A 27,763-nucleotide genomic window follows, 5' to 3' on the forward strand; every position below is an offset into this window, starting at 1 on the left:
ACAGAGAACTGGAAGTCTCAATACCACTCTTTTCCCCACCTTTCCGTTTACCTTCCCCCCAGTCATGCCAGAATGAGAGATCACAGGTCTAATCTGCAATGAGCCAGAAGGAAAAAGAAAATGCTATTACCCAGCTGCACCTGAGTCACACCATGGACCTGAACGCTAAATCTGAATTTAAAACAGGTATAAAACTTTAGGTCGTCTCCAAACCAGCTCTAAGTGGACAGACAAGCATTTCATGTCCCTGCAGAGAAACCAAAAGCTTCTGTTGGCAGCCTTGGATGCCAAGCCAAGGGCAGGAAACCTTTCCTGTTTTCTGCAGGTGTCTGTGTTGACTTGGGCACAGCAGTGAGGTGGGAGCATCACCTCTGGCTTCACCACTGGTTGGCCTCTAGGTGCTCTGCCAGCTCCTGCATTTTTCGATGCAGTTCATCCGGGTAAACTTCAGTGGGCCATTAAAGAACAGCCACTGTTCCACACTGTCATATTATTCTGTCCCAAAGGCACAAGGGAAAAACTTTCTTCTCTTTGACCTCCTTTGATTACTAGAAAAGTGGTGTCAGCAAACAGATGATTGTAGAATTCTTTGAGAGAGAATCTGGTTCTTTTATTGGTCATTAAGGATCCTGAACATGAAAGGCGTTGTACAAGCACAAGCAGTTCGTTCTTTCTGATAGCCACGGCAAGGAAGGAGTGGAAGCAGCACAGCGACTGGAATGGGCTAAGAGACCCAACGGCAAGACCACGGCCCAAGACACAGGACAAGGAGGACCTGACGATATTGATGGCAAGAGGAGGGAAGCAAAAAGCCACCATGATCCAAAGGAAGGAGAGCACAGTCAAGTGCTGCCCAAGTGCATCCCCAAGGCAAGAGGAGGGTCCGGGCAACCAGAGAGGGACACGGTGCCCTGTGGGGCAGAAGACACAGAGGAATGTGCTGCAAGGTCAGAGAGCAACGCGAACAGATCCCACCCTAAGGACATTGCCGCGGCGTTGAATGGAAGACTTTTTATGGCTTGAGACTTTTCCTGCAACAATATAATTATGGCCAAAGAAAGGCAGGAGTGAGGGGGAGAAGATGAAGGAGCTTCCATTGAATCTTCAAGTCTTCTACAAGGCTTTCAGTTGATTGTGGAAAAAGTAGAAATTAAAAAAAAAACTAAAATCTTCAAAGATCAGTTGACAGCAGATATAGGGACATAATTCTTTTTAAAGGTTAATTTTTTCAAAAGAATAAAGGCAAATCAGGAATGTGGAAAATGAAACTCTTTACAGAGTTTTAGCCTTTTACTTTAAACTGTAAAACAGCTTTAGAACAAAAAGTGTACAAGCGTGGTGCTGGTGGCTTAAATATTAATAAAATTTCCCTTCTCCTATTAATTAATGCCTCCAAACACTTTATACGTATTTTTTCTGAGATACACATAAGAGACTTTAATCCACTAGACATCTATGAATTTACCTTTTCTTTCAAAGTCTGTTCTGACATTTTCTCCCCTCAAAAGCAAAAAGTCATTCCCGAGTTATAATCTCCCAACAGAAAGACAACCATGTAAACGAACATGCCAGCTAATTCCAAAAATAAGCACCATTGTTCAGGGCACCATGAGGTGAATGAATGGAGAGAGATTCCACCAAGGGAATAACTGTGATGTCTATAATGTTAAGGAATAATTCGGCACCAAAAATACCCAAGGCCATACTGGTTGGTGATTCAAACATGAAGCATATCAAAACGCCACTGATAAGCTAAATTAACAGATAGCTTATCTGAAGCATATACTAGCCATATGGTGCCACAACTTCTGTTGCCTGTTGCTGGCATAACAATAGGCTACTGCAGTCGTGGACTGGAAGCACTATTTGACAAACTGTCAACAGCATTTTTTTCCTTGCACAGCTCTAGGGCAATGGTGCACTCGCCTATTTGCATTTTTTTTTAAACAGGTGAACAAAGAGTAAACCAGATGTCAACTTTAGAAATCGAGCTGCCTGGATCAGGAGATTTAACAGAGGAAGGCATACTGCTACAGCTCCAATCTAGACAATGAGCTTTTCTAAAAACACTCTGGCCTAGGGGAGTGGCTATTTAAAACACTTGGCTTCTTTTATTTCAGCACTATGGAAGTGAATTCTGCTCTTAAGTGCCAGCTCAAATGAAGTCATTTTGTTTCACTGGGGCTTTCTTTGCATTTTAGAAATGTAGCATGGACTGTGGTAAAGGAAAAGACAAGTATGAAAAAGAATCAGCATCTTTTTTTCAGCTAGAAGGCGGGTGAAATGAGGGGATGGGAATCATTAATCACGTTAAAAAATAGATATGTATTTTACCATCATTAAAAAAAATAGATATAAAGAACCCACAAACACACACTTTTGAAAGCTTTAGAAAGATTTAGTATTTACAACCCTCGAGCTCCACAAAGCCAAGGTGTGAATACTGACAGATAAGGAAGATTTACAATGCAACCTTAATATGTTACAGAAACACAATCTGTTAATTTAAAAAAAAAAAAAAATTAAAGTTATCTTCTTGTTTAATTTAAGAAAATTAAATTTTTGTTGCTTACGTACTATTGGAGGAAAAATCTTTTAATAACAACACAGTAATCCCCTCAATTAATCATTTCAAGAATTGAAGGAAAAAAAAGCACTACTGTCAATCAATATATAGTAGATCTGTCTATGGTATTCAATTAGGAAAATGTGGTTTCAGTTGCATTCTGTAGGAGTGTGAAAGACATAATGAGAAAAATAGATAACTTTCTGTTCTAATAATCTGTTCTGCTTTGATAGGCAGTTATGGGAACATATTTATTTTCTGACTTATACCCAGCTAAGTATGTAGCATTTTTAGATTATCTTTTAAAATTGTTCTTGAACATTCTCAGTTAAAAAAAAAACTCCTTTCATGTTAAGTTGAGATTGCACTTGAACTCTTTCCAAAAGCCAGAGCTGCACTGAATTATGATAATTAGAAAGCTGTGCGCATAAAAGGCAGCACAGTTGATGCATTTTAAAAAGTTCATGCCAGAGAATATAAGTTCAATATGTTCTCACATAATTAACATTTCCCATCATTAGCAGCAGTTTTCAGTTCATGTATCTGTAAAAACAACAGCACTCGTCATTGTTTTAGATTCCCAGTCAATAGCATTTTAATAGTTTTACACATAATCCTAAACTTTCCTTCCCTTCCCCCTCCCCGCACACTGAGATTGCACATTCTACCTCCCGACCTGCTAGCAAATAAACTCTGATTTTGTGCTTATACGCTTCTGCTGTCACAAAAACTATCTCCAATCCGAAAGTTTAGCGAAGAGCTAACAGGGGCTGGAAATCTAAGAAGGCCATTTGGAAAGGTACAACAGGATGCCGAGGGAGTAATCGCGTTGTTCCAGTAAACAATGGCGAGAAGACAAAGAACAAAAAGTTGTAGGTGATACCTTGGACTGGACGGGAGCCAAAGGAACAGGGGCGGCCTCTGAGGAACCAGCCACAGGCTGGAGGGACAGGGAGCTGGGGCTGCAGCCCCGCGCCAACGCGGCCGCTCTGCGCCTTTCCATCGCGGCCTCGACGTACGTGCAAACATTCAGCTAACAAATAAGGGCGCGCAGCACATGACGAGCTGCTCCCTGAGACATGCACAGACTTCCTGTGTAGAAAATCCCTAATTATTAATAGCTGTGAGGAGCCAGATTTTGACACAGGCCTTCTTTCTCTCCCCTCCGCTTCTTAAATCCCTGTATTTTAAAATTAATATCATCCTGGCGGAACTTTATTAACCTGATAGGGTATAAAAGCTGCTGGATCTGCATCAACACAGAAAGAAATTTTGGCTTTACCCATAACAAGATAAAACTCACAGTGACTGAAGCGGGATCAGGAGTCCTACAAAACAAGAGAGTTTCAGGGTATTAAATTAGAAAACTCCTAGATGAATTTTATGCAACAAATCTGAGGAGCAAATTTGAAGCTGGTGCCCCAAAGGATTGAAGTCTGCAACTTTTCACTCACTTATGTTTTGGAAATGAGCAATCATTAAAACCAAACACAAAATTATTCCAGAAAATATTATTCCATCCTTATTCCACTTGCAAAAGTCAAGAGGAGTTTTGTGCAAGAACAGAGAGCAAGATATGGTCATGAAGTGGGAATTTATTGCAGAGATTTTTCTTCTAAAAATGTGTCTTCAGTGTGGCTTAGAGTCAGTTGGCTTTACAATAAATAATGTCATTAATCCATTAATATATCACAGGATACAATTTAAATTATACAGTACTTGCACAAGCTGCCACAAAACTTCTAACAGCCATTTCTTTTAGGGAAATTATTTATCTCTTGCCGGTTCTAAAATTTTGTTGAGACTCAAATTATTTTTTTTAATAGTAAATGAGCGTAGTTTAGGAATATAAAACATTCCTACTTGAAGCAAGCACTAATGGCAAAGTGCTGCATGGTGACAAAACGGTAATTAAACCTCAAGCCCCAGAAATACGTAACTACTATTTCTCTCATGCAAAAGTAGCTCCCTCTGATGAACTGGGGATTTCAAAATCACGTTTAAAGCGCCAATTTGTAGCCTCATTACAACCAACATAATACAGCAACAGGCCATATGAATTTGGTGGAATTAACCTGAATTTACACCAGATTTTTTAAAAGTCAACCCTCACCTCATATTTGCACGTGCTGTGAATCGGGACAGAAATGGAATGAGCGACCAACTTTTAATAGAAGTTTGCCTGCAAGTTTCACACAGATCACAAGCAAAGCAGCACACAAGCCCCGTACAAAGATTTGAAAAAGCATCTGTGTCAAATCTGATATTCTTTTTTAATCAAAGATACAGAATAGCACCCATGTTTTTCTTTAGACATCAAATATCATAGTAACCATGCACATAAAGCATATGCTGTAAATATCTCAGTATTTGATCCAGTGAATGTTTATTCCTATGAGTCATCCCAGTGACTTTAACCTGAGTAAGGATTGGATCTAGCAAACCTTTTCTCCTTAAATAAATGGAATCACTTCAGAAAGACAGTTTTTAAACTACGTCTGGAAAGATACGGCATTAATATTAACACCGTGAAGAAATACCAGATAAAAAGAGTGATGTATGCATGTGTATATACCGCCAGAAACCACGCATTCAAAACATAATATTTGAAGGTAACCTTCTCAGAAACACACATTCAGAACCATGCACAAGATCTTTGTGCTTTGGAAACAGTCTTAGACACCTTCCAATAAAATCCAATTACTCCTAGTGAAATTGTTCCAACAGTGTAACCATCCTGCTTCATAGATTGAAAACTGACAGCGATACCATAATACACAATGACATATTTTTACCTTTCACTTTTTATTAAGTGAATCTCTCTCTAGCTCCCGAAGACTTCATTATACTTTTCCCTGTATTATATCTTGAAACTTTGTTTACAATATGATCCACAAAAGTAGCTTAAAAAGAAAAAAGGAAAAAAAAATATCTTCTCTTCCCCTGCATGTGATTTAACTGAGCTTAACTTTTTCAGGCGTGGACAAAGCAAGCCTAAAAACCACTTTAACGATATCCAAAACCACTACACTGTCCAGCAACAACAACAACAAAACACTAGTTACAAATTACACCAAACATGTTACACACATGCTCACACATCACAATACGCTGTCGTTTCTCAGCTGGAAACTCATGGTGGGTCTAGTTCATAACTAAGTTTCTGTTGTTCTTTTTTAGCTGTTTAATTAAAGCTCCTTTAAGCAGCGGCTGCCTTTACTAAGACTCCTGTCAAATCAAAATTTTTCCTCTGCTTCACTACTCACATACATCCCACTCAGCACCAAGTAAGAAACCGTACAGAATATAAAACCGTAATTTGAATCTCAAGAGCTGTTGTTACACTCTCCTGGGTGCAAAGACTAATAATATTTACTTCACCAAAGCAACATATGTAAAATCGATGCTCAAAATACACCTAACATGTTTAGCAATAAAGTGCTTTCCAGAGGTATTTCTAGATTACTAAGAAGAAAAATTGAAATAAATCCTTTGCATCCAAAATTTCTGCTTGGTCAGCTGGTAAAAACCTGCAGCAGACAAAATGCAGAATTATCCCTACTGGTATAGAAAATGCCTTACGACCTAATTAAAAATCAGTGCAGGGTGAAAATACATGTTTTACCATGAAGGTGAAAAATAAATGCACCTCAACAAAGTATATCTTTGATGAAAATAATTTCAAAAAGTTGATTTTAAAAACTTGCAAGTTCAAAACGTGACCCAAATATAAAATCTTCAATTTTGTATTAAGAACATTCACTGTATTAATTCCTGTATTTCTGTTCCCAAATAAAGTATGCTATGTGTGTATATAAAAGTATACACACACACATACATATACAAACATTCAAGCTTCTCTCCTGCCTCCAGAAGTAATTTAATATACAGGTCTGTGTCATTTTTGATAGCACCATCTTACCATCAGTACAATCTAATGTTCCTGTAATGGTATTCCCCAACTATTTATAGAGGCAGAATACATCATGCATTACAGACACACATTCCCAATCTAGGGTTATAAGGAGCAACCTACATAATTTTAAATTAAGTTCTAATGTACTTATAATCATTTTTTATTTCATATTCAATTGCAGGTAGCACTTAGTTATTTACATGAATTTTCCTGTAAGAGGCATTCCCACAGAGATTTCCATATTAGAGGTACTGCATAATTACTGAACATTCAGCTACAGAAAACAGTATTTTATCCGTGCAGCTCCAAACTTTGCCATTATCTAGTTTAGATAGCCCTGTAAAACCGCTAACTGCCAATATTGTGTTTCTAAACTTTATCAGCACTAAGGGAAAGCAAATATTCTTCTGTTAGACAGGAATACAGCTGTATAGGTACTTTTTATCCCTGAGGCTCTGCCGTTTCAGCTTACGTTTCTTATATATACCACTTTACACCAGAAAACGCCAGCACAATCTGATGAGTCTTGGCCTTTCTTTCCCAGATGGTGTTCAACAACGAACAGTCAAAAAATCCTGGGAGCCATTTACATTCAGAACGCATAGAGCAGAACTGCTCCCTAACTTTCCACCACTTCTGGAGGTCACTTTTCATTTCTTCATATCAAAGGCAGGCACTTGTTTCTAATAAGTTAACAACTCTCCTGAGAAACATGGGTGGCTGGTATTTCATTGTTTCATAAATATTTTTATACTGTAACACCATTCAACTAAAAACAGATTTCAAGAGGAGAGAAATCACAACTAGGATTGTGCTCAGCTGAGGTAGGAGTGCAAACTTTTTTATTTGGTAAAAAGAGATTGTATATTTTTTCCACCTCCCCCCCTCCTCGCTTTATTTCTCCTCGTTGTTTCTGTTTAGATGTTTGGAAGGGGCCGCTTTGTTTTAATTTCGTTACAAAAGCCGTACTGTACAACTTTTTCCCTCCCCCTTAGAAGTGCACTTCCTTTGAAAACGCTCCCTCTGTGAACAAAGGCTGCACCGGCCTCCGCAGCAGCGCTGGGATGGACAGCTGGGGGAGAGAGCTCTTTAAAACCTCATGGATAAATTAAAAAAACCCTGTGGTTCCTACCGAAAGGAAGTTTTCCAGGGACAGTCTCCTCGGTGCTGTTGTTAACTGCGACTTTGTCTTTTTTGGATACAATGTTTCTGCTGACTCCTGAAAATTTTCCACTTGAATGTGCAATTAACCAGCAGCAGCGGCAGCAGCAGCTCTGGAGAAGAAGCAGCGAAAAAGGACATTCCTTCTTTCATCTTTTAGAGGAAAAGAAAAGGGGGGGAAGGAAAGCAAAACTCGGGGCAGCAGCGCACCGGGCAGAGCTCCGAGCCAGGCCGGGCAGCCCGCACCGCCGGGGGTTTGCTCCTGAGGGCTGCGAGCGTCCGCGGAGCGCCCGGGGCCGCTCCGAACTTCTTGCTTCCCCGTGGAAAAAAATGTGAAAAATGCCAAGAATCGGTGCGCGTGTGTGTGTGTGCGCGCGTGTGTGTGTGCGCGCCCGGCTGCAGAGCGGTGACTCAGGCAACTAAGTGCGAGCAGCGGCGGCGAGGGGGAGCGGAGCGGGGCGGGCAGCAGCCGCCTGTTGCAGCTCCGGCCGCGGCCCCGCAGCGGCACAAACTCCGCGGGAAACAACTTCTCCCCCTTGCCGCGGCCCCTCGCCCGCCTGCCCCGGCACCTGCGGAGGCGCCGGCCCCCCTGGCCGACCCCGGCCGGGACCGGCCCCCCGCCCCGCCGCACAAAGCGCCGGCGGCGCGGCGTGCGCGCCCGCGGCCCCTCTTACCTCCGCGCCGCGGCCCCCCTCCGCGCACCGCCAGCGCGCCGCGCTCCGACGGCAAAACTTCGCCCGCCGCCCCCGGGCCGCCCCGGCTATTTATGGCCCCGCGCCTATTTTTAATCCGCCGCTTGGCTATTTATACCGCGGCGGTAGGTTGCCGCGGGCCGGCGGACGGAGCCCTCGGAGGATGAGTTGCTGCCCGGCCGGCGGCGGGGCGGGCCGGGCTCCCGGCCGGGCTGCGCGGCGCCAGCGATGCGAGGAATGCGCGGAATGAGGGGAGGAATGAAATGAACGCGGGAGCGGGGCGGCCGCGGGGCGGAGCGCGGCCCGCCGCCCCCTGCGGCCGCGGGCGGGCGGGCGGGCGGGGCCGCGGGCGGGGCCTCCGCGCCGCGCTGACCTCATAGGGGAGCCCGCGGGAGGGGAGCGGGGCCGGGGGCCCGGGGCCACCCACTGGCCCGGCGGGCGCTGCGGTGCCGTGCGACGGGGTCCCGCGACACGGTGTGCAACAGCGCGTGCAACAGAGTTGCGAACTACGGGGTTGCAATGGGGATCGGCAACGAGGGTCTGCAGGGGCTTGCAGCGGCCGCGGGAGCCGGCTGGGCCCTGCACCCTGCTGGCTTGGGAGGCTCCCCTGGAGCGCCCAGCAGACTCACACACACACACAGCCCCTGTGTGCCCTGTGCAAACTAAGCCCTGCTAGTCCCTGGGAAGTGCTGGGTCTGTGGCCAGGCCACCCGCAGCACCCCAGGGCCCAACAGATCCCCGGAAGAGGGGTGAGCAGAAAGGCTTTGTACACATTGCACCCCAAATGAATGTGGATATAGCATGGCCTGAGGGTCCACAATCTCCACCCTGAATCCAGGTCACAACCTTTCTCATAAAACTGGTCCCAGCTTCAGGTTTCACAATGCAAGTTCTGCACCACTTGAGTTGTGAGCTGAGGTGCTGTTAGACTATCTGTAACCTTCTTGTACTGGTGTAACCTGTCCCCCAGAAAGAGCCCCAAGCATTATGGTAAGCCATGGCTCCTTCAGTTAACAATCCACTGCCTTATGGAAACAATCACAGGGCAGGGACAGCTGTTGTGCTTGTGAAAAGTTGCATTTGCATAAGCAGAATGGATAACTGGACACCTCAGTGCCTGTTTGTGAAATAAATTGCCTATTTCTATGTGCAAACATACATTTCTATCCAACTTTGAAAGTTTACCCAGCAGGACTACCACTTTTGGGGATGTCAGGAAAATCACATTACAGCCTCAGAAGAACTACACGTTGGTGTCATCAGACAGCATTAATGTGCTCGCATCTCAGGTAATTTCATGCCACGCTGGTGGAATTCACAATCAATGCTCTGTAGGTTACTTGTGTACAACATTAAGACACTGAGCGTGGCTCTCTGTGAATACCAGAAACATGCTCGTCCTGGTGCTTTCCAAGTACCAATCTTCTAAGACAGCCATGCTGACAGCAGCCACCATTTGAGCCTGCGACTGACCCAGGAGCCTCTTGAAAACAAGTCACTTAAAGCTCACATTGTAGTTCACCCAGAGGCTGCGACTGTTTTTTACCTTTGTGGACCAGGCACAGAGCGTGTATGGTACACAGTGCAAGCAGAAGATGCAACGATACTGACTTAAATCCACAGCCTAACCCTACAGAAATGGCATGCAACAAGTAACAACATCAAAGGGAGCCAAAGTTTGAACGGGTGTTGGTCAAAGGATTAGGAGAACACAAAAAAATGAACATATTTTAGGATACTTCTCCCCCCACACCATTCCACACTGGCTGAAAAATTTCTTCCCCAAAGTATGCTTCAAGGAAGCCCCTCAAACAAGCACACAGTTTCTTTTATTTTCTCTTCCCTCCCTCCTTTCCAAATAGCTCTAGTAATATTGTCTAATAAGTGTCTAAGTGCCTGCACAATTGGTAGAATTCAATCACTTTGCAGATGTCCATACAAAAGCCAGTCTCTTGAGTGTACCCAAGCTGGAACAAAAAAAAAACAGGAAAAAACATTGCCCCCTCACCACTATACCATAGATTCTTTAGTCACTAGACTTAAACTCACTCCACTATGTTCACTGCATGCACAGAAATGTGAAAAAAAACTTTAAAAGCATCAGATTTCTTTTTTCCATAAGGCTCACAGAGAAAGTATCACGAATACTGGCTCTACCTTGTGCCTGTGCAGGGCTCAAAAGGTATTATAGCTCTGTACACATGGAGGGAAAATAGCAAATTTTTGGACAATCGATAAATAGATTTTGAAAACTCCTTTACTTATAGCAGATCTCATAAATTAAAGTGATGAAAAATTTGCAGGATTATGCTCTCCTAGTGGAAAAGAAAAAGAGGGGGTTGTTTCTATACCCATGATTCTGGATGAACACAAATCAAACAAACCAGGTTGTACCTGTTTGCCCATATCTGCAGACAGACAGTTCAGTAGCTCTTTTGCCATTCAGAACTCTTTAAAGAAGAATAATTACGTTTAACCGATGCCTGCACATCTTGCTGTTAACTGTGAGCAGCAGTGAAAGCTCACAAAATACTGATTATGTCTCAGGTTCTGAAACTTTGTACATTAGTGTTCTTCACAGGTGGTGAGGTCTCAAAAACAAATGTTTGGGGAAGACTGGATGTCTTCCATTAGCACAATGTGATCCACAACCCACAGTTTCCAACCCAAGGCTGAAATGTATCCTGACAGTATCTTGCTCACAGGCAACTAAACCAATCAAACTAGCAGAACTGAGGCTGAGATGAACAGCAAACTAATATGGTGACTAAATCATGGCACGTAGATCAGATAAAACCAATAGCCTCTGAAAATGGAAGCAGGGAAACTCTGTCAAGTCTTGGTCTTTCTTGGCTCATGGATCCTGTAGGTTGTCATGTCAGGCCATGTCACACCACACCATATTGGCAGTCAGTTCAAAAAACACATACCTGGGATCTCAATGAATTTCTGACAGAAAAAAAGTTGTGTGCTGGGGATAGAGATGTCTGTGTGTTTTGACGGAAGGTGAGGATGAGGAAAGACACCATCAGCGTCATCCAGCCTGTTAGTCCAGCCCCTGCCTTTTAGCACGGGTGGGCTCCTTTGGAGGGCCTGTGGATGAAGAAGGAAGGCACATTGGAGGCACATTCATACACAGAGAACTTGCTCTGACAAACTCCCTGCCTTGTGTTTATTGATGAATGGCTTCTTCAGACACACAGGTGCGCTGAGAATTACAAAAGCTGAAGAAAACAAAGGGACATTGGGACAAGCCCAGGCAGGGGCATATCCTGGGGACAAATGCTTATCTCAGCTAGAAAGGCGACATACAAGTGGGGAATATGGGAAAATATATTAAAAAAGAGAAAGAATGAGATTCAAGAGATGGACACAAAAATGTTTCAGGGAAAGAAAAGAGAATCGGGAAAGAGGAGAGAAGAGAAAGTGAGAGAAATATTTGTGACTATAGAAGGCAAGCAGGAAGAATAAAAAGAAAGTTTAAAAAGAGGGATAAAAATGACAAAAGGGAAACCTGCAGAAGAAAATGAATTGATGGGACAGACAGAACAGCTGAAGGGAAACTGGGCCGGGAGAACAAGGGAGACTGTGGTTCATGAGAAGAAAAACAGGAAGTTGTAGAAACAGGAGATGGCAGCAAGGAAAGGGAATTAGCTTAACAATGAAAGGAGTAAGGTAAGGAAGGTTAGAATAAACAAGCTAAAGACTGTACAATTAGAGAATAAAGGTTTGTAGACTATTCAAGACTTGCATTTGTTGGTAAAATTCTATTTTGAGTGTAAGCCCTATTGAGACCAGGGTGGAGACAAGTGGGACCATACTTAAGATAAAATGGAGGCTGGATTGTGGTTTACATACATAGGAACCACTTTTGACTTCATTAACAAGGCCACTGATAGCAAGGGGCATTAGGGAACCCAACAGAAGAGTTGTAGTTCTTTCGGCTTTGCCCTTAGCTGTGCCAGCCACAGGGCACATAACGTACAGGTTTCATCCCAGCCACCCACAGACAGATGATGCTTTTAAGTCTTCAAGACATGAAACGGTACCCAAGAATACAGGGTTAATAGAATTCCTAGTTTATTCCAGGAATAAGTGAACTTCTAGCTGCCTAGAGAGTATTGGCAGACATACACAAGATGGACTCTGCAAATTCTAGATCCAGACCCCATTTTGAACTTGGAATGAATCTCAAAGCTCAACAATGCTTGGATACAGTGTTTTGGTTACAAGCACTGAAAATTTTTAAAACGTTGTATTCGGACTGCAGTTCAGATTAGGAAAACCACTAACCTCAGGAAATGCTTAAAAGCACTATGTAGATTAGGGTTTATCTATAGTGTCTAAAGAATTAAATACCCAAATCAATGTGTTGTTGAACATGCCAAAAAAATACTATGGGGAAGCTGTAATGTAATGGAACAGAGCTCTCCATATTATAAATCTAGCTGCTGAGCTTTGTAAAGCAGCAGACAGTGTAAAGAATGAAAACAAATAACAGTTTAATAATGAATTACAATAATTGAGTCAAGAGGAAGCCAGGACATGAACCATGGCCTCAGAGCCCAACTGAGTTAAAATAGTACAGAGAATGGAAATATATAATTTCAGACAATTCTGGTTGCTGATTTCTAAAGGTGAACTGAGAGCTTTTTAAAATTACACAACCAGAGTCCAGGGCTCTCTATTTCTCCCACTGATGAAATCACTAACATCAAAATGGTGTGGCTCTTGTTCTGCTTTAGAGCAAACAATATAAGCACAGCAGCCTATTCCTTCTACTGATAGCGATAATTCTTAGCACCACTGATGGAAACAAATCACTGTGAAAACCACTTGGGTGTTCGGGCTTTTAAAAAATTATTTTGCACTACAAATTTTGTTATGCTACCAGCATTTTTGGGAGGGGGGGGAGGGGGGAGGTGGAAAATCCTATTCAAATTTCTAAATAATCTCTTTTCTTTGATTAATCAGAATTTCAGGTTTCTGAGCACTTCTCAGCCTGCTTAATATGTAAATGGTGTATTTTGTTGCCTCCCTTCACTTTGGCCTGGATTTCTAATGGTATTTAGATGCTTGAAGTTAGGTGTAGGCATTTTTAACCCTCTTCAGTACTTAAGTGCCCAATTTCCTTTGATTTCAGTGGCTTTTAGGTGGGTACATATTCTGGGAAATCTCAATACTTACCTAGTAATATAAAAAAATAACAATAATAATAAGACACCTTAGTGTTTTTCTTAACCACCTAAGTACCATTAGAGGCTTCCTTTGGATTATGCTCAAAATCTACATCCAACGAATATTTAAAAGGTCATTCACAAGCACTCATTTATCTCACCAAAACGACTCCACAGGTGACTTCTAGAGGGGGGGGCAGCAGCCAGACTTTCTTCTTTCCAAAATGAATCATTTCTAAGCAGGGTTTTTCCAGCCACCCAGAAGGACACACAAACACCATTCCTGGTGTCAGTTTGTCCCAGCACATCCCCACAGCAGCCTAGCCAGGTCTCCACCACCTGCCTCCATCTCAGAGGCTGTGGCGTGTCCTTTCAAAGCCAGGCCTGGTCTGCATCCCTTGCCATGCTGCTGCTTCCAAATTCGCCCATGGCCACCTTGCCACCACCACCAAGGCAGTGGGTCCTACAGACTCGGCTCTTTACTAGGTCTGGCCTGGGCATCTGTCCACACCATTTGTAAGGAAAGCAGCCTGTTGTGGGATGCTAAAGTCATTAACCAACCAAACAGCCAAATTTCAAAGAGCAGCAGAAAACATGGGAGCTGTTACACCATCTTAACACAAGAAACGGAAGAAATTTCATTAGAGAAAGTCACCAGAGACAGTGAATCCTTCCGCAATAAGACAAATTCCACTTTCACAATTGACTTTGCTGAGACGGCAAAAAGTGTAAATCAGTGCAGCATCTGGACCTATCTGTTTATAAACAACCTTGGGTGTAAGCGGGCACTCGGGTGACATGAAGCTGCTGGCAAAACGCTGAGCTGCAATTCCCGCAGAGGTTCCTCAGCCCCGGGTCAGCAGCGCAAAGGCCACTTTGCTGTCACAGCCAGGGCAGCCGCGATGGTTCCCCTGCCCCCTGCTCCACCTCAGCCCTGCAAAGCCACGTGCTAAGGGAGAACTTGCCAGAGATCGGGAAAGGCTGCCAAAACCAGTGAACCACAAAGTGACACTGTCTAAAGCGAAAACAAACCATCCTAGACAAGGAAGAATTGTTCAACACACCTTATCCATTGAGCCCAAAGTATCACTGGAAGTTCTGGTAAATACAAAACCAAACTTCACCTGAAGTGGAAGGGATATCTGCAATATGACCAAGGCAGGTAGGACAGATTGCACACTGAAGGCCCAACTAGCATATAATTGTTATCATACACTGATTTTTTTCCTTTCTCCATTCATAATGCAGGTAGAATCACACATGATTAATAAAATTGGGAGAAAACCAAAGTGAGAAAGTCTGAACTTTGCAAAGGTATTAAGGGTGACATTGCTAAGAAAAAAACCCACTCTCTTTTATGTCATCTGCTTAATGAGACCTACAAAAAGTACCTGAGTTCCTCTTGCCTCATTATTTCTCAGTGCATATTCTTCTGGTATAATATAGAAATTTGTTCCAGCCACCTGCAAAGCTCAGGGGTTTTTCAGGACAGGGCTGGGGAGCTGAGAGAGCACAGCATTATTTCTGAGGCAATTTAAACCTAGCAGGATTCCATCTTTTTACTTTTGAAGGGGGGTAGTGGGAGAAGGAGAGGAGAGGAGAGGAGAGGAGAGGAGAGGAGAGGAGAGGAGAGGAGAGGAGAGGAGAGGAGAGGAGAGGAGAGGAGAGGAGAGGAGAGGAGAGGAGAGGAGAGGAGAGGAGAGGAGAGGAGAGGAGAGGAGAGGAGAGGAGAGGAGAGGAGAGGAGAGGAGAGGAGAGGAGAAGAAAAGGGACTCTCAGAAGAGCATATTGCTGTTTCCTGTTAAACTTGACTATTTGAATGTTCATACGAGTCTAAAAGGAAATCGAAAGAGAGGTAATGCATTCCTTACTGAAACTAATCCTTGAAAGCTAGGCTTACATGGCTTTTTGGTAGGAAAATTACAAAGAGTAATTTGCAGTTGGTTGGATAATGAAAGAAGAAAAAATTACCCAAAGCTGCTGGGAAATCATACTGGTGTATGGGTATGTAGTTAGATGGACTCAATTCACAGGGACAAGAGCTACTGAATCAAGTTTCTGGAATGGCCATTACAGAATTTGTAGTAATAAATATCACCATGTAAATCCCAACCTTTCCTCATCCTTCCCAGGGGGAACCACAAATGCTTTTCATCTAGCCTGTATTTAGGAAGGCAGTTTTGGAAACAGGAAAAAGAAAAGTCATCTGAAGGTGTGGGAGCCACTGAGGCTAACTGGTGCTCTAGTCTATCAGAATAGGATCCCCACCTTTAACTTTAATATTGGACTGTCTTTTCTTTTACTGCTTTTTCTCTGTTATGTTCCAGTAACGACAAACAGTAACTAAACTGACAGTGTTATTTACTTGAAATTAAAACAACTGTTTAATGCCCTTAAAATTCAGAGTTTTGCGGCTTTGCAAGCTCCAGTGGATGGACCGGCTGCTGTGAAGTTTAATCCTGATTGCAAACTCTCTTTGTTCTGGCTTTTCTACTTATATACTTATGATGTGTTACATCCCATGGAGAGCCAGCCAGGACACGTTGCCAGGGTCTGAAGTGGTCCATAGAAACAGAGGACCACCTCAAAGGGGTATCCTGCAGGAAGAGCGATGCCTCCCGAAGGTGGGGGAATAGCTGCAGCGCTGGCAGAAGGCAGACATGGGCGGCCACAAGTCACACGGGTCCGCAGGTGTTCACGGCTTAGGGCTGTGTCACCTGGCACATGGGACAAAGTGGGTGTCACAGGTAGGTGGGACACGTGAGGAACTGCGAATCACAGGTCCTGCAAATGATCATTAAATAGTTGGGTGTCAAACAATGCGATGATGTAATGGACAAATGCTTATCATAAACGTAGAGGACCCTGACCTCATTTCACATATGATTTCATCTTAGGTGACCTCACAAGTGCAGTTACTCTACCACCTGCACAGCCTTGTCTGTTTTATATGTTTTTTACCCTCTAGATCCTGAAGAAATTAGTTAATTTGTTATTTTTCACAATCTGTCCCAGATGGAAGATGTCTGTCAGCATTTCCTGATTTACATAACACTTATCATTTTCAAAGCGCTTTACAAACTCTAAGCAGTTGATCCTCACACCACCCCTGTGCCCTAGGCATTAGTACTTCCTTTTTACCAACTGGAAGTTGTTAGGGGAGGTCAAAGCAATCCTCACAGTAGCAAAGGTAACAGCAGAACTCAGTACCATGCGATTTTTAAACTGCTCTTTACGCCTCCAGCACATGACACTTTCCTGATGTAAACGCGTCTACCACACCGCCCTCCGATAGTTCTTTTTTCTTTCTTATTTACATATAAAAATCCTCTCCCCAGCTCCATTAGTTCTTGCGACCTTTTGGTCTCTGGTATAGTTGAAAAGCCAAGCTCCCAACTTGTCCACATGTCAGCTTCCACAATACTCTAAAAACAAATGAGTACAGCTTTTGTGCCTTAAGATACTGTATCCTAAATGGCTGTCAGGTACAATCAATAATTTTTAAAAAGTAATCTTTTTAATTTATTCACTTAGTATGAGATCCCAGAGCCATCTAAATTCCTTGTGGGTACAGAACAGAGGTTCACCGAAAATCAGGCCCCCGCTGAGCTTTGGTGAAGTTTTAAGAGAAGCAGTTAAATGGCTTGTAAAATAGAGGTATTTCAGAACTGGTATCAGTAATTATTGGAAAGAACTGAAATGCAGAATGGCTGCAATAGAGCATTCAGCAATGTTAAACTCCTTCCAAGCACATACAAAGGGAAGTTAGTTATAGGCTGGTGAAGGTTTTTGAGTCACTTCTAACTGACAAAGGCAAGTAAAGAAGAAACACTGGGTAGTACTTAGACAGAACTAGAAGCCTATAATCCCCTCCTTGGGTAGCGTTTCTTTGTCTAATCTTGTCTGTACTAGCAAAGAGTAGTGGGTACATGGCTGAACTCTGCTAGTACACCACTACGTGGCAGCCCCTCAGCACAAAAATGCCCTATGAGCCCCTCTGCTCATTTGGGTCATACCATTCAGGCAAAAAAAATCCACCTGAACAAAAACACAGCACAAGAAATTTTGTTTAAAATATCCTTTCCTTCCTTCCTTCCTTCCTTCCTTCCTTCCTTCCTTCCTTCCTTCCTTCCTTCCTTCCTTCCTCCCTTCCTCCCTTCCTCCCTTCCTCCCTTCCTCCCTTCCTCCCTCCCTTCCTCCCTTCCTTCCTCCCTTCCTTCCCTTCCTCCCTTCCTTCCCTTTCTCCCTCCCTTCCTCCCTCCCTTCCTTCCTCCCTTCCTTCCTCCCTTCCTTCCTCCCTTCCTTCCTCCCTTCCCTTCTCCCATACTGGCATAGGTGACCCCAGCTCTTAAGGATAAGCCTCCCCACCATTCAGTGTTGCAATTCATGACTTACGGGTTTGCTTTCATGTTGGATGCAATGGACACTGCATGGGAAAAAGCCAGGTGCCCAAGAATATGGTTCACCCCAGGTAAGTCAGAGGTACCTAGAACTAGCTAAAAGGGAAATCCTTAGGAAAACAGCTAGAGTTCTGCCTCCTGTGAGCATGAAGACACCTGGTTTGTCATAACACGAGGTGTTCTCTCACAATTCAGCCCCTAGATGCCTCTGCTGAGGGTGGGTGTCTCTGCTCTTGCTGTTCAAACTGGCAGCTGGCATGCATGCATTACAGGAATGAGAGGAAGAAGGTGACATTACCATTCACCATCCTTCCCTGGTAGCAAAGTAGATAAGCTTTGGTCCACTCAGGATGTAAGGAACTTGAGTTTAATGTCCTTCTCTGCCTGAGATAAACGCGCTCCTCCAAGCCTCACGGAGGAAGCGCTGTCTAGCAGGAGGCAGCTGCTGCAGAGCAGTAGGTTCTCCTGCAGAGCTACTCATTGCATTTTGCTGTGTTCCTTGCAGAAGAAAGCAGTGGGTCTGCTCCGTTTTTGCTGGGCAAGCCAACGCACGAACTGCAACAACACGATCTTTCCACAAAACCAGAAGGGTTATCAGCTGAACTATGGCTGATCAGTTATGTCGGAACTCTTGCTCTTTACGGCATGTATGCGAGTCTTACATACAGCATATGAATTAGGCACTCAGGCTGCACTACTGGGAAGGGACTCCTGCCTACATAGTTTTTAATCTCCAAAACCATGAAAGGAGCTATTACAGTGCGGCAAAGGAATAACTGACACCTGTTGTGCTGCTTCTGTGGCACCACTATTAACAACTGATGGCTTATGTTATTGGTGAGGAGAGTTTAAACTATTAAAAACCTAATTTACGGCTCTTTCTTCACTGTGTGACTCAAACCAGTTTTGCAATCTGTTACAGGTTAACTAGCCAGGGTTAGGTAGGGCGGGGTGTGTAGCAGATTGCAAAACTGGTTTATTCGATTCTCAGAGCGAGAAAACATCCTCAAAAATAGGCTTTCTAGAAGAAGACCAGATACCTTCCTGTCAATTATGCCACATCAGGCAACAAAACAGATTTTCAGGCCCCTCAGCTTTTGCTGCTGTGTTGATTGAGACACTGGGCAAGTCCTGTGCGAGCAGAGGCCACCCGGGATGGTGCTGCAGCTGGAGAGCGTGCCCTGCTTTCGGCTTGGGGCTACACTCGCAGGCACACCCTCACCTGCAGCCTCCTCCTCTCCTCCAGAACTCCCTGTGCCGAGTGCAGCTGGTTAATAGATCACAGATCAGACCGACCAGCTGCTTCCAGCATATGGGGTCATGGAGGAGGGGAAGCTGCAGGGCTACTCTGCAAATGTGTGAAATGCAGACCTGGAGCTGTCGGGAGATCAACAGGTGATTTCAAGTAGGGAAAGAAATGGAAAAGAGCTGTATTGTCTTCAGCAAGAGAGAGAGGGAATGCAATCTGTTGTGTCCTGCAGAGTTTTGCTCTTTTTGGGAGGGTAGGCAGGAATGCAGATGATGAGAGCTGCAGGCTTACCTTGTGGGGTATCTTGTACAGCTTCATCTGGACATGGGATGTACCACACAAGGCAGTGACACAGCTGTACCTAGAAGCTCTCTTTTGATGTTAAACTGAGGAAGGTGGAACACACAAAACACGGGGAAAAACGATTAAATTATAATACATCAGAAGTCTATTGTCTACACGTTAAAAAGTGACAGATGGTTTCAGAATTTTGCACCTTCTCTTGTTATCAATGCAGCTCTTTTTATTGCTTCCAGATGATCCAGATTTTGGCACTGTACGACACTATCAGAGAAGAGATGAAGTATATGTTCTACTTTTCTTTACACAGCCAATACCAGCATTGTCCTAGGGAGTTTTCCCAGTTCACAGCCGTAGAAAAACCATCAGAAACTGAAAGCCTCACTTTTGCTTGCAGTAGTGGGCCCTTTATATTGCTCTGGCAATATAAAAACATCCTGAAGCTTAAGTTAAACCTAACGTGAAATTCACTTTAGCAATCCTTTACATTGTCATGGCACTGTGTGTTTGTCCCTGCTATAAACAAAACACAGCCATGTTCTGAATCTCAGTTATTATAATGGTGAGACACCAGAATAGACCAACTGGGGAGCCTGAGGATCTTCCTTTATGGGAAGTTTTTGAGAAGTTAGGATGTGCCTGTGCCGGGGTGATCTGGGAGTATTTGATCCTGCCCCAGTGCAGGTCTAGACTGAAGGATTTTGTTGAAATCCCTCATAGTTCTGCAGTTCTAAAGGTTTATGTTTTCTAAAGAGACAGTTTCTTTGTGTGTCAGTCAGTGTGGTCTGTTCTTATCCCCAGAACACTACTCCGTATTTTTGTAAAGGCTATCAGTTTACTCACTGTAGTAGTAAAAATGAAAAAATACATTCCTGAAATTGGCTCGTTTCCTAACAACATACTGAAGAAAAGCAAGCAGAAAAGGCATCACACATAATTTAGTTGATTGCTTCTTTTGTATTTGCTACAGTGTAAACATATATTCCCTTCTTGCTCTCCCAAACTGTCTAGCCCAGCTGAATTGTGAACTGCGACTCTAAGGACATCCGACTTTCATGCTTTTAAAAAATTTAATTAAAACTTCCTCCTTTCATCTGCAAATTCCTCAAAACTGCTTCAAGTCCCACTCTATCTAGATGGAAGACTGTTGTGTTTTTTTTTTTCCTCAAAAGATGTCAATTTTAAAATGAGGCTGTTACATTTGTTTCTGAGCATGGTAGCCCCTATTTGTTTCATGCCCCTATTTGTTTCACAGCAACTACTGTTAGGAGGGGACCCTCACGATGTGAAACTCCAGATTTAACACCTAGAACCAAAATGAATGTTGATGTCAAGTGTTAATCCACAGCTCTCCTGTCCCTCCTCTACAGAAGTGGCAGGTTTCAGACCAAAGCTGTCACATTTCCTCGTGCTGCCCCACAGAAGAGGCACGGGAATGCCCTCACTGCAACCCACAGCACAGCAGAGAGAGCCAGACAAGCAATCTGGCTTGGGCAACAAGAGTCGCTTCACTGTCATCCCACAAAGCTGCTTTGCAGGGTAACCCGCTCGCATGGTGGTTTGGGTTGCTGTGGCTGGGCTACCTGTGGTACTCAAACAAGCAATATCAGGTGCCGCCCAAGCAAGTTTCCATGATGGAAAAGAAACTTCAGTTTGCATATGTGTTAGTGTCAGCCTTTTGCAGTGTCACATCCTTGCTAGAGATAATTGTCCCCAAGGAATTGGTCTGGAGGTGGCGTTTCCCTTCCTTTGGTCAGAGCCGCGGGCTGGTGGCTGCCGGAAGGCGGTTGTGCCATACGTCGTTTTGCACCGTGCGTTTCCTCCCCAAGGAGTCGCATGGCTGGTTTATTGAAATCACACACCAATAGGTCTTAGTGTATTTCTCAGCAGCTGATATTAGAAAAAGCTCAGATAGCCTAAGAGTGAAATAAGGTGGTGGAACCTGCAGAAATTTGAGCTTTATTTCTGGCTTTGTGACCAGTTGGAGGCCTGACTTCAAATATATCTTTTAACCCCTTTATATTTCAGTTTCCCTCACCTGTAGAAGGGGGATGCTCACCCCTCTGTGCTACTGCCATGTGCTGGCATGGGGTGAGCACATTCTGGGCAAGCCTGTCCAGCTGCTGATCTCCACCACTTGCTCCCCAGATAGCTGGAGAGCTTCAACTGGAGGCAGTCAACGCAAGACCTTTACCAGCACTCTATTCCCTAAACAAACATGTCTTTTTATCCTTGTTATGACTGCAATTGGTTGAGAGAAATCCCACAAAACCTGATGTTGTAAAAAATAATTAAAACATTTAATGTTACGAAACAGTTACTTTGATACTAAGCGCCAAGTTGGCGTGATTAAGAGCATAGTGTCACACACACAGCAAAATTACCAGTGCTCTTTCCAGTCATGGAGAGGCTCAGGCCCCTTGGGTTCCTGCACCCCGTGACCACACACCAGCCAGGAGAAATCCACAGCAGACCCTTCACTCTCAACTGAAGTTACTTCAGTATTTTTAATAAAACTGGCTGTGGGCTGTGCTGCTCAACTCCGGTTCAGGAACTGCACTTGATGAGGCAAAAGACACTTCACTTCTTGCCACGACTTGGTGCTCTGGACCACAAGAAATCCTGGCAGTGACACGGCTGTCCCCGCTCTCTGTCCGTGTAATGGCCGTATCTTGTCACTTGCTGGAAGGCATTTTGTAAGCTGAGATCCTAAATTTTAAACTGCTGCTCAGCAGGCCAGTCATTAGAGTTGATCTGCAGTTATTTTGTACCCTGGGATAAACTTTCATAGCATGTGAAGTATTATGAAAATTAGCATATTTCCAGGGCAATAAAATTTGCATTTCAGAAAGTTTTGAATAAATATTTATAAAAAATATAAATATGTTGGGTAAAGTTTAGTTTCTTTTAATTTTTATGACTCCTCTGGATGGCAGGACAGCTGTATTGGCTGCATAACATGTATTTTTCAGGGTTAGAAATATATAGCCATCTGTTCAGCTCGTAACATGTGTTACTAGGTATCTCAAATTTCAATTCAAGAAATAACCATCTTAATAAATAACGTAACAGCAGGAAACTTGGGTTAACTAATGGAGACCTAGCTGTAATAGTACTACATCTGTTTAAGTTTGTCATTACAGAAATATTCAGGTAGAAAGGACTTGGCTTAAATGTGGCCTTTAGATAAAAAGCATTAGAAAACTGCATTTCCTGGAAGTTTGGGACTCAGACTAAGAAAAAGACATAGCCAAAAGGTGAGAGATCCTTACTAACAATATAACCACCCAAGCTTCATACATTTCTCCTAGGGACTTGGTGTGCCAGAGTTGGCCCTTTAGATAATTTCAGACCTACCTGGATTTAAAGTTCAGATCACTTAACTCTAGAGAAAGAAAAAACCTCATGCAAAATGCCTGAGGCAGGACAACCATAAAATTAATCTCAAATTGTGCAGCCCCTGTAGGACAACATCCTACTTAAGTGGTCTCAGTGCAGATAACGGTCAGCCCTGAATGTAATCTGAAAGACGAATTAGCACGGGATGATAGTACCCGATACTTGCATGGGTATGCATGAAGCAACACAAATTACAAAATAAAATAAAAGTGTGATTTCTTTTTTTCTCTGCTCCAAAAGCCTGCTCTTGCTGCACAGTATAAAGGGCTGTAACTCCAGGTCTTTAGTTGCCAAGACAAAGAAAATGTCACTCTCATGCAGATGGTACTGCTGATGCAGAAGGTCATGGAGCTGGAAATTAATTTAAACAACCCAAAACAAACACAAGGGAATGGTAGGAATAGTTCATTATTATCTTTGAATATTGAAAGGCAAGTTGAGAAAGTAGAGCAAAAAAGGAATGCCAGTTTTTCTATGGCTAATCCAAGTATAATGTATTTGACTTCCTTAACAAGAACTGGATGGAAACATAAGCCACCAAAGAAATCACGGTCAGATCCTTAGACCTCTACAGATGAGGATCTGAGTATGGGGACCCACAGAGGACACAGTGTCTCTGTAATTAATGCTCCTTCTGCCATGTTCCACTGCAGGGATGCATTCCACTCTCCCATCAGCCAGCTGCAGCTAGAGGGCCCTAAGCACCCCAGTTGATGCTGTTCCTGGTTCAGCCCTTAATTTTAGGACTGAGAAGCACAGATAATAGTTGACATCTTCTCCCATCTCTTGTCATCTTCCAACTGTAGCTGAGCAGACTGGTGAGCTCCAGTCCTTTGTGGCTAGCATAGGGGAGATGTCATACTAGACAAGTTACATGATTTCATTAAGTACCTTCACAGGAACTAATTGGGCAGTAACTTATTAACGAAGAAACCACCAAGTTATGAATGAACTGTCAGTTGCTGTGCCAAGTAACTTGCATCAGCAATTACAGTCATAAATGTTCTAGGTAAAAGCACACTTAATAGGATCCTTTCACAGGCTGCAGAGTCTCTGATGCAGGAACAATTCAGTGATTCCTTTGTGCCAGCTCCAGAAGGGCCTGGAAGATCTGTGATCTATATTCAACTTCTGTGACGTGAATTTGCACCCATCTTTGCTATTCATTAACCGCTCCCCCCACCCCAACTTTTTAGCTCCTACGGCTGCAGAGAAAATGTGATTCAAACATATTTTGAAACAGCAAGATCTTCCTGAGTCTGTGGAGAGCCTAATAAGATGCTTCTGAATATGAACTGCCCTATTCATATTCATCAGTAGCTTCATCGGTCTCACAGCCATGGAACTGATAATTTTTCAACAATATACTAAAATTAATTGAATTTTTCATGTGGACTTTGCTGCAGACACAGGACTTTTCACTTTGTTTCTATACTCTGCTGGAATCTCTCAGCAGCTGTTTCTGTCTCAGCATTCTTCCCATAAGGAGAAAATCTGGGAGATTACAGTACATACATCACTCCCACTCTCTCCATTCAGTTAAGCAGCTGTATATATAACTCACCTCTGGCTCAGCCCCTGGTAATGTGGCCACACCGAAGTGACACCAGTAACGTGGCACCAACCCCAGAGTTACAGAGGCAAGGTGTGGGTGCTGGGAGATGTATCTTTAAGCTTGCTTATAAACTGGCATTATCATATGACAAATTGCAAAAGCATCTATCTAAAAGAGGCAAAAATCAACCAGTATGTTGTATTTTTTTCATGCTCTCCTCGTCACTAGGACAACTTGCAAACACCTGAGCAGCATTTAAGAATTGCATGCTAGAACATACACACCTGACAAGCTTTCAAAAATGCGCAGCCCCAAACACAGAAATACTTCCCGCACAAAGAGCCTTCCATAGCTCAGCAGCAGATATGGCATCTGACTGGAAAGAACAGCTTTCCATCTTAAATTCAAAGCGGGGTAAGAAAACACTTTAATCATCTTCCAATCTTGACTTTCTCTCCCAGACTGCATTTTATATCTGTCCCTTTTTAAGAATTACATCAAAAAAAAGAAACACTCACCTTGAAGTTTCCTTAGTAAGAATCTAGCTGTAGGTACAACATTTTCTGTGTGTTAGTATTCAAGGACTTCCAGAATATGATTAAAATATTATGAGCTGCTTTTATGAGAGCTGAAGTCATGTAAGGAGATTTATACAGGCCATTGCAGCCTTCCTATCAGCTATAACTTTGCTTAAGGCTACTGTTTATGCTTTCAGAAAATGTTGGAGATATCTGAGGTCTAAGGCACCAGAGAAAAAGGAAAGGGAGACAAGCATCTGTCATGGTACATAGAAAATGAATCCTTCTGGCAACTCCTGCCCAGCCCTAGATTAATATGGATTTACAATTAACATCATCAGTGCATCAAGCAGTGCTGTAATTGGTTTTGCAGCTATTCCAAAACTTTCTTCTGCACAGACATAACCTAATTCTAACTTAGTGAGACAGAACAGCTTGACACATTTGTTATCTAAAGACCACTTCAGCCAAAGAACATAATGAAAAAGCATGGGAACTTGACTCAGGAGCAAAGGCTCTTCTTTAATATTTGTTCCAAAAATAAAAAAGCCTCTCTCATTATTTCTTATTCTTGAAGCTCTAATTTTGCCCCGAGGACTGCCTCAAAAATATATTCTCTTTGATAGGGTTGCTTAATACTACTCAGTCAAGCAGGATTAGCGCCTTCTGAAAGAACATATTTCTTATTCATTTTCTTCATTTTCTTGACTAATTGGTAAAAATTACTTTGGGAAACCTTAGTTGTAGAAGTATCACTCACCTCTTCTTCGCAGTGGGATTAATAACCGGCGTGTGCTACTGCTCAGCAGTGCAGCTGGCAGGCAGTTCTGTGACAGCCACGGGTAGGGAATACACCTGTGCCCCAACTTCTGGAAGTAAAGTGGCAGGATGATGAGCTGGAAAAGACCAGACGCAATGACGAATTCAGTTTTATGTCCTTCTTTTTCCATGCTATGGCCAGATATAGCCCTTTTTTGCTGAGAATTAATTAGCTAAATATTCCTCCAAAAGCCTGTAAGTTTCTTTCCTTTCAATGAATTTGTTGAGACACACACAGAAAATAAACAGAATATACCTGAATCACGCAAACGTTGAAAGCCTACTTCCATAGTTTGTTCAGCTATGAAGAGAAAACAAGGACTATCACTATGTGTGGTACTGTGATTTCACTGTGTATTACACCATCAATACACTAAGGTATTGACACTTGAAACCATTTCCAGTAAGGCTGAGACAAGACAAAATCAAACCCAGGCATGTAAATCTACAGTCCTCACTAAATCAAAAGCATGATTGTTGTTGACTTGCATGCAAAATAACAACTCAGACCTTAAAAATCCATGATGTTGGCTTATATATATATATATATATTTTTTTTTTTTTTTTTTAATACACAAGACTGTATTTAGTATTCTTTACACAGGTCCAAGAATATGGCTTGGCCCTTGCATTTCCTACAGTTGATTTGCTGGAGTGTTTTTGTAGTCTGGCACATAAAATTGTCACGTGTGTGACGCAGAAAAACAGGCTTTATGACAGAGAATAAGACCAAGTTGAAATGAACTTCCCAGCAAAGGGAGAAAAGGGTATTTCTTGTTCCTCAGCACCACTGCCCACCAGCTGAGCTCGGCTGGAACGGCTGCACTACAAACTGCCACCTCAGATGTTTGGTTGAGCCATGAGGCCACAAAACATCTCCCGACTTCCTTGGAAATCTGTAGCTCTAAGCATTTCTCTCTAGCTCTCTGGGCTGACTGTGGATGTCAGAGCAACGCTCAGAGTTAAGAGAACACAGATTCTGCTAGAGGTGTTAATCTTTTTGCTGAGAGAGAAAAATATTCTAGTACAAAACACCCATGCTTCGGAGCACACTTTCCACTCTGCAGTTACTGAAGAAAGAAGGATTTCTTCCTTTGTCTAAGTGTCCGGTCATTAGGAACACACTGAAAAGTGGTCTTTTATGTGTAGAACCATAGGCATCAATCTAGGTAATGCCAGGGTGACAGGGAATTGGCATTTCCTCATGCCCAAACAGCATTTTTCACTTGCCGTCATGGTCAACAGATGCAGCCCCCCCCAAACCAAAAAACAAACAAAAAATCCCCACCCAAACCAGTAACCACACACAGACAAAAACAAAACCCAAACAAACAAAAAAACCCCACCCAAACAAGAACAAAAGCAACCCAACAACATCATTCTTAAATTACAGCCAGAGCTTCCACTTAGACAACAAGCAGTTGAGCCTGCTCCAGCAGGTAATGAAATCCACTTCTCTGTGACAAAATGGGACCTGAACATACAATTTTATTGTTTGTTTCTCTTTCCCGAAGAAGTCCTGTCCTCAAAAATGGTCTCTGAGCTTGGCAATATCAATAATATTGCTTCTGCTTGACAATATTTCAGGACTGTTGCAAAAACCCCTTGACTAGAGCTAAGCTGTAAAAAAATCCTATTTTTTCAAAAATGTAGCAGAATATGATGTGTTGCCATGTCCACCAACCGTGAACTTGACTTTTCATCAGCTATACGGATTGATTTAATACAGTTGTAACACCATGAGGCTTTTGAAAAGCACAATGGGACCTCTGGGACTCTGCAAGCCCCCTTGACACTTCAAGAGATGCACTCTGTGTCCAGATTTCTCTCTTAGGACTAAGACCATCACACCAGGCAAAAAGGAATCTGTGACCGCTTCAGAGCAACTCTGTTCCTGAACAGAAGCGCTGGCTCAGGAAGGTGAGTGTGAGAAGCACAGAGAGGAGCGGGCCAGGAGTTACTCCCTTTCTTCAGCTGCACAGCAGAGACAACATCTGCAGAGCAAGCTCAG

At 43.1% G+C, this 27,763-nt stretch overlaps 1 protein-coding gene and 1 long non-coding RNA gene across 10 annotated transcripts in view; both read right to left on the bottom strand.

The window, feature by feature from the left end:
* Nucleotides 1-8,567, bottom strand: part of TEAD1 (TEA domain transcription factor 1) — a 160,935-nt gene extending 152,368 nt beyond the window's left edge. For 4 of the 8 annotated variants that reach the window (XM_065839600.2, XM_065839602.2, XM_065839601.2 and 1 more), the window contains exons 1-2: nt 8,318-8,566; nt 7,615-7,756 (exon numbers count right to left, since the gene is read on the bottom strand). The gene's annotated coding sequence lies outside the window, so the exon portion shown is untranslated. Of the gene's footprint in view, nt 1-7,614; nt 7,757-7,853; nt 8,104-8,317 lie in introns of those variants that run through there. The other 4 variants (XM_071808884.1, XM_065839603.2, XM_065839597.2 and 1 more) reach the window with 3 other exon arrangements.
* A 2,704-nt stretch (nt 8,568-11,271) lies between these two features.
* LOC139827992 (uncharacterized) lies at nt 11,272-25,808 on the bottom strand. 2 transcript variants are annotated; one of them, XR_011739143.1, is made up of 3 exons: nt 25,694-25,808; nt 19,453-19,547; nt 11,272-11,428 (listed from the first exon to the last, which is right to left on the bottom strand). It is a non-coding gene; the product is annotated as an uncharacterized lncRNA (long non-coding RNA). The 2 variants fall into 2 exon arrangements; XR_011739142.1 differs by lacking the exon at nt 25,694-25,808 and adding an exon at nt 24,934-25,187.
* Between the last annotated feature and the right edge of the window lie 1,955 nt (nt 25,809-27,763).

The sequence above is a fragment of the Patagioenas fasciata genome, chromosome 5 (genome assembly GCF_037038585.1).
Source record: "Patagioenas fasciata isolate bPatFas1 chromosome 5, bPatFas1.hap1, whole genome shotgun sequence".
NCBI lineage: Eukaryota > Metazoa > Chordata > Aves > Columbiformes > Columbidae > Patagioenas > Patagioenas fasciata.